At 35.9% G+C, this 16,553-nt stretch overlaps 1 long non-coding RNA gene across 2 annotated transcripts in view; it reads left to right on the top strand.

Annotated features, from left to right (window-relative positions):
• Nucleotides 1–2,311: 2,311 nt before the first annotated feature.
• LOC133082521 (uncharacterized) overlaps nucleotides 2,312–16,553 on the top strand; it is a 238,941-nt gene continuing 224,699 nt past the window's right edge. For both annotated transcript variants that reach the window (XR_009698959.1, XR_009698960.1), the window contains exons 1-2: nucleotides 2,312–2,538; nucleotides 7,407–7,566. This is a non-coding gene — a long non-coding RNA (uncharacterized LOC133082521). The remainder of the gene's footprint in view (nucleotides 2,539–7,406; nucleotides 7,567–16,553) is intronic.

Here is a 16,553-nt window from a genome sequence, read left to right as displayed (position 1 = left end):
ACATTATAAAACATATACAAATAAAGATTTAAAAAGGTGAGATGAGAAATAAATAAGAATCGATGTTAGAATACATTTTTCCACAGACCATTGGATCATCTTGCATATCTCTTGGCATGTGCACTCCCTACTTTTGCAATTGTAGATTTAGTCTATAATATCCATATTTAAATAAACTTAGGTCCTAGAGCCATGCTGTCCAACAAAAATATAAAGTGAACCACGTTTACAATTTAAAATTTTCTAACAGTCATATTTAAAAAGTGCAAGAAATAAGTAAAATTAATTTTAATAATATTTTTAGTTAATCTACTATTTCCAAATTACTATCATTGCAACATATAATCAATATAAAAAAGCAAGTTATGAGTGAAATAGTTTACGTTTTTGTAATTAGCCTAAGAAATCTGGTGTGCATTTTATACTAACATTCCATCTCAAATTGAACTAGCTACATTTCAAATGCTAAAGAGTCACCTCTGGCCAGTGGTCACTATATTGCACAGTGCAGACCTCAAGGGCTAATTTTCTTAATAGTATTCCCATCCCTCTCTCCTACTATCTGATTAACAAACTTAGATCCTACTCCTTTTGAGCCAATGACTGGAGCCTTTTTATCTTAAGAGAGCATTTTCTTTTTAACTGCCCTGATTTACTTTAACTAAAATGATTGTCACTGTGCCCCAAAGCAGGGTGAGTAGGGAGCTGGAAACAGAATGTGCTGTGTTTGAAAAAGTTTAGACCATTGAGCCCTCTAAGAAGGAATGTTCATGGCACATCTGTTACTTGTTTATAGAGCGACATAAGCTTCTGAGAAGGGAAATATGAGCTATATCAGGTGCTCTGTGATGACCTAGATGGGTGGGTTGGGGAAGTGGGAGGGAGGTCCAAGAGGGAGGGGATATATGTATACATATAGCTAATTCACTTCATCGTACAGCAGAACTAACACAACATTGTAAAGCAATTTTACTCCAATAAAAAAAATCCCTAAGACTTTTTCAAAAGATATGATTTTTAAAAATATTTGTGATCTTACCATGTGCCAGACATGCTTCATTTGCATCATATCTAAGGGTCTTCTTGTATTCCCTCCCTACTTAGGAATGATAGGTGGCTGGACATTTTGTGTTTGCCCAAGGCTCTAACAGAACAAGACATAAATGGATCTCATAAGAACATAGTTGTATAAGTGGGGATGCTTACTTGGTTTAACCCATCCTCAGTACCAAAACTTGATTCTGATACACAGGTGAGGCCCATCTGGTGCTAGTGCAGTTGGTCATCTCTAAACTTTATGTGAATGCCAAAAAGCTTTGTTGACTCCATAACAATGAACTCAGTAAACAGTTTACTCATGTGGTTCCTATTACTAAGTGTGGCTAATAGGTCTGTTCTGGCACATTTTGGCTCTCTGTGTTCCACATTTTACTTATTTATTTAACAAACATAGGACTTCCCACTAGCCAGACATTGTTTAAATATTAACTTGTTTAATTTAATTTTTATGACAAGCCATTAACAGATGAAGAAACTGAGGCACAGATAAAGCAATTTGCCAAAAATCCCATAACTTAGTAAAGAGCAGATCTGAATTCTAACCAAGGTAGCATGGCTTCAGAGTCCCTGTGCTTAATCTTTCTGCAAAGTCTGAGTCTCCTAATTTTTGATCTTCATGGCTTTCTCTGTTTCTTCTTTAGGGACTTGACATTATTACTGATCACAAGAGGTTCTTTGTCTTGGTTAACTCTGACATACATTCAACATGCAGCAGCTCTGTCTTTCTGACAGAAGTGCTCAGAATATCAGATTCTCCTAGGCCCTCTGACCGTAAAAGAGGGCTTTTCAAAATCCCTTTTGTGAAGATTCTTCCTGCTTGAATTCTGAACGGACATTTGCACATTGCTATTACCCCTCTTATAAAACATTACATATTTCTAAAGCTACATAGGGTGCTGTAATCGTTGGATTTTCCTGTATACATAATCCATTTTTATTTATTCATTATAATTTGTTTTCCCTTTGTTGATTTAATTACAAAATAACACACACTCATCCTAAGAATCCTAACAATACAGCGCTATGCATAGTTCTTGGTGAAAGTCTCCAATTCCTTTCATTCCTTTCTTTATAATTCCCAGTTTAATGCCATAGAAATAGACAACACTTCCAGCAGGCTATGCTGCATTTCGCTAGTCATAGCTGTTTGAGCTGTACCTCTGGGAAGCACTCTCCGCATTCCTTAGGGTGGGTTACATCCGGGAGGAAGGAATCATTGCCTGGGAAACAAGTCACGTGGGAACCTCTGGACGCAAACTGGGTGTAGGGATTCTGACCTGAGCTGGGGTCTGCGCTTCCAGTGAATGCTGTGGGAGCAAGTGCTGGTGACAGGTTAGCGGATGGCCCTGGCACCAATAGGGCACTGGCTGGGCTGCCTGGGCGAGCTGGAGCCTACCAGAAAGCTTAGATCCTGTGGCCAAGGGCACAGACCTTGGCGAAGTGGAGCGTGGCAGGCAGCCTGATGACAGCGACTGCCCGGTAAGTTAGATTTGAAAACCTGGTGGGAGTCAGTAAGGGAAGATGAGATTGGACACAGTTCCTTATGATTCTTCTTTTGTCCAGGGGGACGTTGACCTGACCAGCATGCCGCTAGAGGTGGGGGTGGGGGAATGAGAAATGGAAGCAAGGAACAGGGCCAGTGAGGTGGGAGGACCCTGAGACGCGCGGTTCCTGTTTTGCTTGTCCTCTCTCACTCTCTATTTCCTCCTTATTCTTGTTCTTTCTTTTCCTGTTTACACTTTTTCGTTGCTCCAGAACCTGAATTCTAATGTAAGCTGTTTGGCTCCTGAGCCAGTTCTCTGCTAGCCTTCCTGACAGGTGCAAAGAGCTGTTAAAAATATGGAAAAATGGGCAAAGAATCAGAAGACACTATTCACACACGAGCAGTAATCTTTTGAAAAAGTCAGTTGCCTTCAATAATAAACGCACATGAATAAAAAAGGATAGCATATTAAGATTGACAAGAATGGAAAAAGATCATTTATCCCCAGTGTTGTGCAGGGTTTAGGAAAACTGGCACTAAATAACAGTATTGTTAAGAGTGTAAGTTAGCAAAACAATTTTGTGTTAGGCAATTTGGTTTATGTAACAAATCTGAAAACCTGTTACTCTATGGCCTAGAAATACTACCTGAGGAACTTATCCAACACAATTACTAATAGAAATGTAAACATACTCACACACATACATATAATGTGTTCATTAAGCTTTATTTGTAGTAGCAATTAGGGATATCTGGACACTGAATATTCTATGATATTAAAAAATTATTGTTATTTCTCTATGTGAAAATAGGATCATGGTTATGTTTTAAAATAATCTTTGTCTTTAGGAATTAATTCAGATATATTTACATATGGAATAATATGATATCTGGGATTTGCCTGAAAATAATTGGTATTGACTAATGGATTAGGGGATAGATGGATTGATAATTATTGAAGCTGGGTGATGGGAACATGGGGGAGTTCATTATTATTATTCTCTCTACTTTTGTATGAGTGTACGGGATTTTCCATAAGTTAAAAAAAAAACTAGTTCAAGGTAGAAAATTGGAAAATTATGGAAGAGTGTTAGTAAATAAAAATCATCTCTAAATCTACTGGACAGTTGTAACCAGTGTTAAATTTTGGTGTGTGTGTATGGGGGGTGGATTGTTGCTCAACATTTGTTCCACTTTCTTGCACTTCAGGAAGAGCATTTAAAAGCACAGATTCAAGTCAGATTGTCTGGGTAAGAATCCCACCTCTGCCAATTACTAGCTGCCTGATGCTGGATAGGGTACTTTAGTCCTCAGAACCTCAGTTTCCTCATCTATGAAATAAGAACGATACTGTGTATTATCAAATCCAATCAATAGTAAGCTACCCTATTATGATTTGTGCCACTATGGCAGAAAAATCACTTCCAAATAAAACAATGCACATCTTGATTTCAGAGGTGTAGAACATTAAAAGATATGAATCTTAGAATTAATGAGATATTGTGGTGGCTGCCTTATAGGGTTTTTGTGACAAGTAAATAAGTTTAAAAGTGTAAAGTGTGTGGCACATGAGTACTCACTAAATATGAGTTATCATTATTACCTCATCACCATCACGATCCTAAGAGTGCTACCTAAGAGTGCTCATGTCGACATCTTCATGAATTTTTCTCCCATTTGAGCAAGGAGACCAAATTATCAGATCTTGTTTAGGGTTTAATAGCATTACTTCTGGATTGTGGATTTTTTTGCAATATTTTAAATTGATAATGTATGAGAATATTCATTGCAGCATAGTTGGTAAAAGAAAAAAAATATTTGTAATAGCTTAAGCACTCACAAAAAGGTAATGGTCAAATATTTTATGGAGGTATTCACACTGTAATACTATGCAACTTTGAGAAACAGTGAGGGAGGAGCTGGATGTACTGACATGGAAAGATGTCTCTGTTATAATGATTAGTAAAGAAAGCAAATAATTGAATAAAATGTATAGTTTAGGAAAAAGCTTATGTTATTTATAGATGTGTATATATTTGGGTGTGTGTGTGTGTGTAGATAGATAGATTCCAAACTTTTAATAATGGCTGCCTCTGAGGGGTGGGATTCACATCGGTGGAGGTGAAATGAGACTTTCACTTTTTTACATATGCGTTTGGTATTGATTTTTATACTATGTATTACTTTTGTAATTGAAACATAATTTTGAAAAACTCAAGCATGAGCTTTTTTTCAGAGTATGCAAATCTATTCACTAAGTTTTTCTCCTACATAAGATTTGTCCTTTTAACATCTTGTCATAGGTTTGTAACATGAAACTTTTAAGAATGAAATGAGTATATTTTAAAACACTCTGTATTTTGACAAAGGCCACCCTTTTCAAATTGTGAAGTTCTTATAGCCAGCATATTATTTCCAGTCCTCACAGATGTTAAGCCTGTTCATAATGGCTTCCTATTATGTAAGTATACTATTAATGCAGTGACACATTACTATTACTTAGCCTAATACTATTAATTACTTATTTCCCTAAACAAGATTTGCCAAGGGATGTTAATAAACATTAAATTGGAATGTTAATAAACATTCCAATTTAATGTTCCTCTCATTAAATTGGAATACAGAGCAATTTCACTCCAGTTAGAGGGTATTATGATGCTTTACAAGTTATGTATGACCCACAGAATATTTTTTAAAAGAGTTCACAGTGAAATTTGAACTTCCTATATTCTGATTACTTTAGGTTGATGACTCCAATATACCTCACAGGCATAGACTTCAAGAGTTTAGGTTGGTAGAAGGTCTTTTCCTAGTGGTCTGAAGCTGCAAAATGGCTGCAAAGTCACTCTTTCTGCCAGTCCCCCCCCACCCCCCCGCCGCCCCACATCAACAGAACTTGTAACTATTTCAAACTTCAGCTTACACAGTTTGGAATTTCTTTCAGGTGTCAATGTGAATGTAATATATAATTCCAAGATATATTCTAAAATAAGAGTTACCATGATCTATTAGTTTTTGCTAGTTTATGCTTTGAGAAGAAACAGCCCCAAGAATTCAATAACTTACAATAACAAAAAAATGTTACTTGTTCACATTACTTGTTGGCTTTGGGGTTGTTCTCTACATCATTTTCATTCTAGAATCTAGGTTGGAGGAGCAGCCCTTATCTGACACCAGCTGCTCTTATTATACAATGAGGAGGAATGATAGAACCATGCAAAGATGTCTCTAAGAGCTTAGACATGGAATATGTAAATATCAAACTTGATATCAATAGAGTAGGAAAGTATAATCCTTTCACAGGGAGGGGTAGAAAATAATGTGGAACACTAATGCAATATGTTGCACAAGGTATTTGCCAAATAATAATTTTGCAACATACCCAAGCTCCTAAGTATGCATTAATTTATATGAATATATATTAATAATTAAAACCCTCTCAGACAGGGGATCTTACAATACAATATTTGGGAGGAACCTTATGTTACAAAAGTTCCAATCATATGAATTTTGGCTATAAATTTCATGGACATACCTACATGTATGTGTGTGTATGTCTTTTGTTTCTGTCATTTTTTCCTTATGCAAAAACAAGATTGTGTAATAACATATTACTCTGCAACAGGATACCATGGCCATCCCTGTGTCATGATTTCAATTGCATATATGTGTGTGTATTTCAGATCAGTTAATTTGATGCAGTTCATAAGTTTGGCTTGTGCAGAAATATCTTTTAAAAAACTATTTTTTGAAATAACATGTTTTAGTTCTTAATGAAACTAATATCTCTTCATTGTAGGAAATTTGAGTATATATGTGGTTGTGTAATAGAGAGAGGAAAACATTTTAAAAGGAATATACTATGGTTGCTTTGTCTTCTATAGTGAGTGTCATAACTCATACCAGTGTGGAAATAAGTATCTTTATTGATCTCTTCCTCCCTAAGAGAATACTGGGGAAAAGGAGAATCATTATATTAAACATATTAAACATTTAAGGCCTCTGCTGGTTCTTTTGTGCTTCTAAAGTGTGGTCCACTGTTTGGCAGAGCCCATTAATCAGCCTGTGTAGAAGAAGGTGCAGAGCCTAACTTAAGATAGATGTGGGGCGGTAGTGATGTGAGTACATGTTGTATGTGTGGTGGGCGATGTCTCAGGGAAAGGTGCCTAGAAAGAGGGGAAGCAAAACATCTAGAAGTGATGAATGGGGCCATGGAAGAAGGTGCAAGAATGGAGCCTACAGAAGTGGACATGTGAAAAATTGCTGCTGGTAGAATTGTTGGACAGCATTTAGGTTGTAAATGTTCAGTGTTAAGTTGTTTCCCATATCTTGTTGTGACTTAATCCCCACCCCACTCTGCTTCTCAGACCTTCGGTGATGTGTGGATTCATACAAATATCTTGTGTGCGTGATTCTTAAGTGGGAGTATCATGAAACCAGCCGGTCACCTGCAAGTAAATTAAAACAGTGATGAGTCAGTATTTTTAATTTTATCATATTGCCATAGAATAAAAAGAATGATGGGTGAGTGATCATTGTGCATTAATTTCCAGTCCATGAATTTGTCTGATAAAGCAGTAGAAACTAGCCTTGAATTCTTGCTTCATTACACTGTCATCCCAGTATACAGGATGCATTTTTGTGTCCAACAAGTATTTCTAATTTCATTTAAAATTGTGGTCTTTTGAGGAGGAAGTAGGCTAGGGAAGTGAGGGGTGAGAGAAGACAAGTTCTGATGAGAGTGCTAGAGTATGTGCTGTTGGTAAGGATAATTACCAAACTATTACTGGAGGAGAGAAAGGGAGAGGCAGTCAGAAGCATGAATAGGGAGAAAGGAATTAAATTTTAGACCTTTTTTTCTTAGTGAGAACTCTTCATACAGATGAAGAATATCCAATAGCTGGAATGATGCAGTTTTGGAGGATCTAAAAATGGTGATGACTTCTACTCCAACTCAGAAAGGCAGTTCTGTGGTGGACCATGACGCCAAGCTTCCTTGATGAGACCACTGCCTGGATAATCAGGTGAGTAATCATAAATGAGCCAGCTTTCCATTTATGGTAGTATATTTGAATCTATAGAATATCTTCTGTGACACTTATGGAAGGCCCAGAAAATATAAAATCTAATGTAAGAATCCCCTTTCCTTGCTAGGATGACCAGCTTCACCAGTTTGTCTAGGCTTTCCTGGTTTTAGACTTGCATTCCAGGAATCCTCAGTCCTAGGCAAAACAGGGATGGTCACTCTGCTCCAAACCCCTCTCTCCTGCCATCCCCACCCTTTCCCACCCCCTCCACTGACTCAATTTCTCAAACCTTAGCATTGTCTTCTCCCTCTGCAAGGACCCTATTATCCAAAAAAAAAAATGAAAATAAAAGTGCTCTGATGACATCATAAACAAGGAAGGCATAGGATTTTTTTTTATCCTTAAAATAAACTTTTCTTTAAAAAAGTGCTTAGAAAAAGTTGGCAAAGAAGTGTGCCAGAACATTAAGAAACGACTGAGTGGGGTAACTGTGAATTTTTTACTTCTTTACACATCTTTATTTTTCAAACTTTACTCAAAACAGATTATGACATTTATATTTACCAGATTTAAGCAAGTATAAAAACTAAAAATCAAAAAAACACTGGGTTTGGTTTCCAAGTTAATGTTAAAGTATCTTTCAAAGTTGTCTTTAAATCTATTTTTAAGTAAATAGCATGTCTTATATGGTCCAGGAAACAATGTGAGCTTCTGGGAAGATAGAAGATTCCATTTAATTTACTTAACATTTTTTGATTGTCTATTCTGTTCCAATTATTGTATCAGATGATAACTGATCTATATGGTCTTTGGAATATTTTTATCTTTAATTTATTTAAATAATAAGAATGTGTTTAATGATAGGCATATGTTCTTGATAACTATAATGCTAAATCAGGACCCAAATAATATGTATATATTTATATTATCTTCTTCTGTGTAAATTTTTCAGTTTATACAGAACCCTGCATACAGTTTGATTCCACTTTTGTAAAACATTATGTGTATATTTGTAGGTGGAAAACCTATAAGAAGAAAATGAAAGGAAATATCCCAAAATGATAACAATGGTTAACTTGGAATTGTTTGATTACTTATTTCATTTGTTTTTACCAATAATTCATTTTTTACAATTTTTATATAAACTTTAAATTTTAGAACAGTTTTAGATTTACAGAATTATTACAAAGATGGTACAAAGTGTCCCTGTATACCTCGTACCCAGTTTTCCCTATTAGCATCTTACATTCATATGATACATTTGTCCCACTTAATGAACCAATGCTGATACATTATTATTAACTAAAGTCTATACTTTCTTCAGATTTCCTCACTTTTTCCCTAATATCTTCTCTCTCTTCAAGGATCCCATCTAGAATACCACATTACATTTAGCAGTCATGTCTCCTTAAGCTCCTCTTGGCTGTGACAGTTTTCAGACTTTCCCTGTTTTTGATAAACTTGGCAGTTTTCAGGAGTACTGGTCAGGCATTTTGTAGAATTTCCCTCAGTTGTGATTTACCTGATGATTTTGTCATAAATAGACTGAGGGAGTGCATTTTTTTGGAGGAAGAACACAGAATACTTATTAAATAATATCAAGGGTACATACTATCAACATGACTTACCACTATTGATGTTGACTTTGATCATTTGGGATGAATAGTGTTTGTCAGGTCTGTCCACTGTGAAGTTACTGTTTTTCTTTTGGAAGAAAAATCACTATATATAGCCTGCACTTACAGAGTAGAGAGTTATACTCCCACTACTTGAGGGTTAAGTAGTACATACATTATTTGAAATTCTTTTTTAAGGGAGATTCATCTCCTTCCTTTGTTTTTAGTCAGTTATTAATATCAGTTTGGATTCATGGATAATTATTTCATGTTTTGTGTAATAGTCCAATACTGCATTATTAATTTATTTGTTCAAATTGTTCCAGCTTTGGCCATTCAGAGCTTTTTCAATTGGCTCCTGTGCCCCTTTGACATACTGCCATCAAAGTTTTGAGCAATCCCTTACTTTCTGGCACATCAAGGAGGAGGAGTATGGGCTGCACATAATAACTTTCATCCAAAGAGTGGAGTATGGAACAGGAGAAAAAAGAGGAACTATATTGTGGAGAAACCTGACAAACACTAATTAGCTTTGTAATAAAGGTCAATATCAACAGTGACACCATGTTAATAGTATGTACCTTTGATGTGATGTAATGAAAATGGAATTCAATTTCTTTGGTCTTCCTCACCAAAACATATTATCCCACTCTAGTCATAAGAAAAAAAATCGTTAGACACATAGAGAGTTATTCTACAGCATCCTACAATATGCCTGACTAATATTCCTTGAAATTATTAAAGTCACCAAAAACATTATAAGTCCGAGAAACTGTCAAAACAAAGAGGAGCCTAAGGAGACGTGATAACTAGACGTAATGTGATATCCAGTGTAGGATCTTGGAACAGAAAAATGATATTGGGGAAAAACTGAGGAAGTCTGAGTAAAGTGTCTATTTCACTTAATAACACTGTATCAATTTTGGTTCATTAAGTGTGACAAATGTGCTGTAATAATATGGAAAATTGATGTGGAGGTTATGGGAACTGTCTCTACTATATTTGCAACTTTTATATAAATTAAATATATCCTGAAATGAAAACATTTATAAGCTAATCAATTGGGCATATTTTTGGGGTCTTTTTCTGAGGTCTCTCTTCTAATCCATTGATTTATGCATATATCCCTCCAACAATACCACACAGTCTTGATTACTGTTGCAGTGTAGTAAACTTTTTTAAACTGCATTAACATTGGTTTATAATATTATATGTTTCATGTGTACAACATTATATTTCAACTTCTGTGTGCACTATAGTGTGCTTACCACCAAAGGGTTAGTTTTAATCTGTCACCATACAGTTGACGCCCTTTACCCATTTTGACCTTTTCTATCCATTACTCTCTGGCAGCCAATTTGTTCTCTGTATCTGTATGTTTGTTTTTGTTTGGTTTGTTCATTTATTATGTTTTACTTTTAGAGTTTTTTTATTCCACATTTGTGAAATCATATGGTATTTGTCTTTCTCCATCTGACTTATTTCACTTAGCATAATAACCTCAAGTTCCATCCATGTCTTCACAAATGGCAAGACTTCATCTTCTTTAATGACTGAGTAGTATTCCATTATAATTATATACCATATCTTCTTTATCCATTCATCTATGGATGAACACTTAGGTTGTTTCCATATCTTGGCTATTAAAAATAATGTTGTGATGAACATAGGCGTGCATATATCATATTGAACTAGTGTTCTTGTATTCTTTGGATAAATAAAGAGAAGTGGAATACCTGGACCGTATGGTACTTCTACTCTTAAATTTTTGAGGATTCTCCACACTGTTTTCCATAATCGCTGAACCAATTTACGTTTCCATCAACAGTGTATGAGGGTTACATTTGCTTGGATTCTCCACGCTGTTTTTCATAATTGCTGAAACAATTTACATTTCCATCAAAAGTGTATGAGGGTTACCTTTGCTCCACAACCTCTCCAATGCTTGTTTCTTGCCTTTTTGATAACAGCCGTTCACACAGCATGAGGTGATAACTCATTGGTTTTGATTTGCATTTCCCTAATAATTAGTGATGTTGAACTTTTCAAGTGCCTGTTGGCCATATGTATGTATTCTTTGAGAAAATGTCTACTCAACTGTTTTGTTCATATATTGATTGATTGATTGATTGATTGATTGATTGATTGATTGATTGATTTGGGCTGTGTTGGGTCTTCATTGCTGCCTGCAGGCTTTCTCTAATTGGGGCGAGCAGGGGCTACTCTTCATTGCAGTGATCAGGGTTCTCATTGCACTGGCTTTTCTTGTTGCGGAGCACAGAATCTAGGTGCATGGGCTTCAGTACTTGCAGCACACGGGCTCAGCACTTGTGGCTCGTGCACTCTAGAGCGCAGGCTCAGTAGTTGTGGCACACGGGCTTTGTTGCTCCGTGGCATGTGGGATCTTCCCAGACAAGGGATCGAACCTGTATCCCCTGCATTGGCAGGTGGATTCTTAACCGCTGCACCACCAGGGATGCCCTTCTTTCTTTCCTTCTTCCTTCCTTCCTCCTTCCTTTCTTTCTTTCTTTCTCTCTTTTTTCTTAACATCTTTAGTGGAGTATAATTGCTTTACAACGTTGTGTTAGCTTCTGCTGTATAACAAAGTGAAAGTGAAGCAGCTATATGTATACATATATCCCTATATCCCCTCCCTCTTGCATCTTCCTCCCACCCTCCCTATCCCACCCCTCTAGGTGGTCACAAAACACCCAGCTGATCTCCCTGTGCTATGCAGCTGCTTCCCACTAGCTATCTATTTTACATTTGGTAGTGTACATATGTCAATGCTACTCTCTCACTTCATCTCAGCTTACACTTCACCATCCCTGTATCCTCAAGACCATTCTCTATGTCTGTGTCTTTATTACTGTCCTGCCCATAGGTTCATCAAAACCATTTTTTTTTTAGATTCCAAATATATGTGTTAGCATACGGTATTTGTTTTTCTCTTTCTGACTTACTTCACTCTGTATGACAGACTCTAGATCCATCCATCTCACTACAAATAACTCAATTTCGTTTCTCTTTATGGCTGAGTAATATTCTATTCTATATATGTGCCACATCTTCTTTATCCATTCATCTGTCGATGGACACTTAGGTTGCTTCCATGTCCTGGCTATTGTAAATAGTGCTGCAATGAATATTGTGGTACATGACCCTTTTTGAATTATGGGTTTCTCAGGGTATATGCTCAGTAGTGGAATTGATGGGTCATATATGGTAGTTCTATTTTTAGTTTTTTAAGGAACCTCCATACTGTTCTCCATAGTGTCTGTATCAATTTATATTCCCACCAACACTGCACGAGGGTTCCCTTTTCTCCACACCCTCTCCAGCATTTATTGTTTCTAGATTTCTTGATGATGGCCATTCTGACCGGTGTGAGGTGATAACTAATTGTTGTTTTGATTTGCATTTATCTAAGAATTAGTCATTAGTGATGGTAAATTAGAGCATCTTTTCATGTGTTTGTTGGCAATCTGTATATCTTCTTTGCAGAAGTGTCTACTTAGGTCTTCTGAAGATTTGTGGATTGGGTTGTTTGTTTTTTAGGTATTGAGCTGCATGAGCTGCTTGCATATTTTGGAGATTAATCATTTGTCAGTTGCTTTGTTTGCAGATATTTTCTACCATTCTGAGGGTTGCTTCTTCATCTTGTTTGTGGTTTCCTTTGCTGTGCAAAAGCTTTTAAGTTTCATTAGGTCCCATTTGTTTATTTTTGTGTTTCTTTCCATTTCTGTAGGAGTTGGGTCAAAAAGGATCTTGCTATGATTTATGTCAAAGAGTGTTCTTCTTATGTTTTCCTCTAAGAGGTTTATAGTGTCTGGCTTTACCTTTAGGTCTTTAATCCATTTTGAGTTTATTTTTGTGTATGGTGTTAGGAAGTGTTCTAATTTCATTCTTTTACATATAGCTGTCCAGTTTTCCCAGGACCACTTATTGAAGAGACTGTCTTTTCTCCACTGTATATTCTTGCCTCCTTTATCAAAAATAAGGTGACCATATGTGCATGAGTTTCTCTCTGAGCTTTCTACCCTGCTCAATTGATCTATATTTCTATTTGTGTGCCAGTACTATACTCTCTTGATTACTGTAGCTTTGTAGCATAGTTTGAAGCCAGGGAGCCTGATTCTTCCAGCTCTGTTTTTCTTTCTCAAGATTGCTTTGGCTATTCAGGGTCTTTTGTGTTTCCATACAAATTGTGAATTTTTTTCTTCTAGTTCTGTGAAAAATGCCATTGCTAGTTTGATAGGGATTGCACTGAATTTGTAGATTGCTTTTGGTAGTGTAGTCATTTTCACAATGTTGATTATTCTAATCAAAGGACATGGTATATCTCTCCATCTTATTGTGTCATCTTTAATTTCTTTCAACAGTGTCTTTTAGTTTCCTGCATACAGGTCTTTTGTCTCCTTAGGTAGGTTCATTCCTAGGTATTTTATTCTTTTTGTTACAATGGTAAATGGGAGTGTTTCCTTAATTTCTCTTTCACATTTTTCATTGTTAGTGTATAGAAATGCAAGAGATTTCTGTTCATTAATTAATCCTGCTACTTTACCAAATTCATTGATTAGCCTTAATAGTTTTCTGGTAACATCTTTAGGATTCTCTATGTAGAATACCACGTCATCTGCAAACAGTGACAGTTTTACTTCTTCTTTTCCAATTTAAGTTCCTTTTATTTCTTTTTCTTCTCTGATTGCTATAGCTAAAACTTCCAAAATTATGTTGAATAGTAGTGGTGAGAGTGGGCAACCTTGTCTTGTTCCTGATCTTAGAGGAAATGGTTTCCATTGTTCACCATTGAGAACAATGTTGGATGTGTGTTTGTCATATATGACCTTTATTAAGTTGAGGTAGGTTCCCTCTATGCCTACTTTCTGGAGAGTTTTTAATCATAAATGGGTGTTGAATTTTTTCAAAAGCTTTTTCTGCCTCTATTGAGAAGATCATATGGTCTTTCTCCTTCAATTTGTTAATATGGTGTATCACATTGATTGATTTGCGTATACTGAAGAATCGTTGCATTCCTGGGATAAACCTCATTTGATGATAGTGTATGATCCTTTTAATGTGCTTCTGGATTCTGTTTGCTAGCCTTTTGTTGAAGTTTTTTGCATCTATGTTCATCAGTGATATTGGCCTGTAGTTTTCTTTATTCATGATATCTTTTCTGGTTTTGGTATCAGGGTGATGGTGGCCTTCTAGAATGAGTTTGGGAGTGCTCCTCCCTCTGGTATATTTTGGAAGAGTTTGAGAAGGATAGGTGTTAGATCGTCTCTAAATGTTTGATAGAATTCACCTGTGAAGCCATCTGGTCCTGGGCTTTTATTTGCTGGAAGATTTTTAATCACAGTTTCAATTTCAGTGCTTGTGATTGGTCTGTTTATATTTTCTATTTCTCCCTGCTTCAGTCTCGGAAGGTTGTGCTTTTCTAAGTATTTGTCCATTTCTCCCAGGTTGTCCATTTTATTGGCATATAGTTACTTGTAGTAATCTCTCATGATCCTTTGTATTTCTGCAGTGTCAGTTATTACTTCTCCTTTTTCATTGCTAATTCTGTTGACTTGAGTCTTCTCCTTTTTTTCTTGTTGAGTCTGGCTAATGGTTTGTCAATTTTGTTATCTTCTCAAAGAGCCAGCTTTTAGTTTTATTGATATTTCATATTGTTTACTTCCGGTTTTTTTTCCTTTATTTCTGATCAGATCTTTATGATTTCTTTCCTTCTGCTAACTTTCGGGGTTTTTTGTTCTTCTATCTCTAAATGCTTTAGGGGTAAGTTTAGGTTGCTTATTTGAAATTTTTCTTGTTTCTTGAGGTAGGATTCGATTGCTATAAACTTCCCTCTCAGAACTGCTATTGTTGCATCCCATAGGTTTTGGGTTGTCGTGTTTTTACTGTCATTTGTTTCTAGGGATTTTTTGATTTCCTCTTTGCTTTCTTCAGTGATCTCTTGGTTATGTAGTGGCATATTGGTTAACCTCCATGTGTTTGTATTTTTTACATGTTTTTTCCTGTAATTGATATCTTGTCTCATAGTGTTGTTGTCAGAAAAGATACTTGATATGATTTCAATTTTCTTAAATTTACCAAGGCTTGATTTGTATCCCAAGATATGATCTATCCTGGGGAATGTTCCATGAGCACTTGAGAGGAAAGTGTTTTCTGTTTTTTTTGAATGGAATGTCCTATAAATATCAATTAAGTCCATCTTGTTTAATGTGTCTTTTAAAGCTTGTGTTTCTTTATTTATTTTCATTTTGGATGATTGGTCCATTGGTGAAAGTAGGGTGTTAAAGTTCCCTACTATTTTTTGTGTTACTGTCAATTTCCCCTTTCATGGCTGTTAGCATTTGCCTTATATATTGAGGTGCTCCTATATGGGGTGCATGTATATTTACAATTGCTATATCTTCTTCTTGGATTGATCCCTTGATCATTATGTAGTGTCCTTCTTTGTCTCTTGTAATAGTCTTTATTTTAAAGTCTATTTTGTCTGATATGAGAATTGCTACTCCAGCTTTCTTTTGATTTCCATTTGCATGGAATATCTTTTTCCATCCCCTCACTTTCAGTGTGTATGTGTCCCTAGGTCTGAAGTGGGTCTCTTGTAGAGAACATTTATACGGGTCTTGTTTTTGTTTCCATTCAGGCAGTCTGTGTCTTTTTGTTGGAGCATTTAATCCATTTACATTTAAGTTAGTTATACATATGTATGTTCCTATTACCATTTTATTAATTGTTTTGGGTTTATTATTGTAGATCTTTTCCTTCTCTTGTGTTTCCTGACTAGAGAAGTTACTTTAGCATTTGTTGTAAAGCTGGTTTGGTGGTGCTGAATTCTCTTAACTTTTGCTTGTCTGTAAAGGTTTTAATTTGTCTGTCAAATCTGAATGAGATCGTTGCTGGGTAGAGTAATCTTGGTTGTAGGTTTTCCCCTTTCATCACTTTAAATATGTCCTGCCACTCCCTTCTGGCTTGCAGAGTTTCTGCTGAAAGATCAGCTGTTAACCTTATGGAGATTCCCTTGTATGTTATTTGTTGCTTTTCCCTTGCTGCTTGTAATATTTTTTCTTCATATTTAATTTTTGATAGTTTGATTAATATGTGTCTTGGCATGTTTCTCTTTGGATTTATCATGTTTGGGATTCTCTGTGCTTCCTGGACCAGATTATTTCCTTTCCCATGGTAGGGAAATTTTCACCTATAATCTCTTCAAATATTTTATCACACCCTTTCTTATTCTGGGACCCCTATTATTGAAATGTTGTTGCATTTAATGTTGTCCCACAGGTCTATGAGACTGTCTTCAGTTCTTTTTATTCTTTTTTCTTTATTCTGCCCTGCTGTAGTTATTTCCAG

The sequence above is a fragment of the Eubalaena glacialis genome, chromosome X, assembly GCF_028564815.1.
Source record: "Eubalaena glacialis isolate mEubGla1 chromosome X, mEubGla1.1.hap2.+ XY, whole genome shotgun sequence".
Taxonomy (NCBI): domain Eukaryota; kingdom Metazoa; phylum Chordata; class Mammalia; order Artiodactyla; family Balaenidae; genus Eubalaena; species Eubalaena glacialis.
The sequence above is the reverse complement of the archived record's forward strand: the minus strand, read 5'-3'. Positions and strand labels throughout refer to the sequence as shown.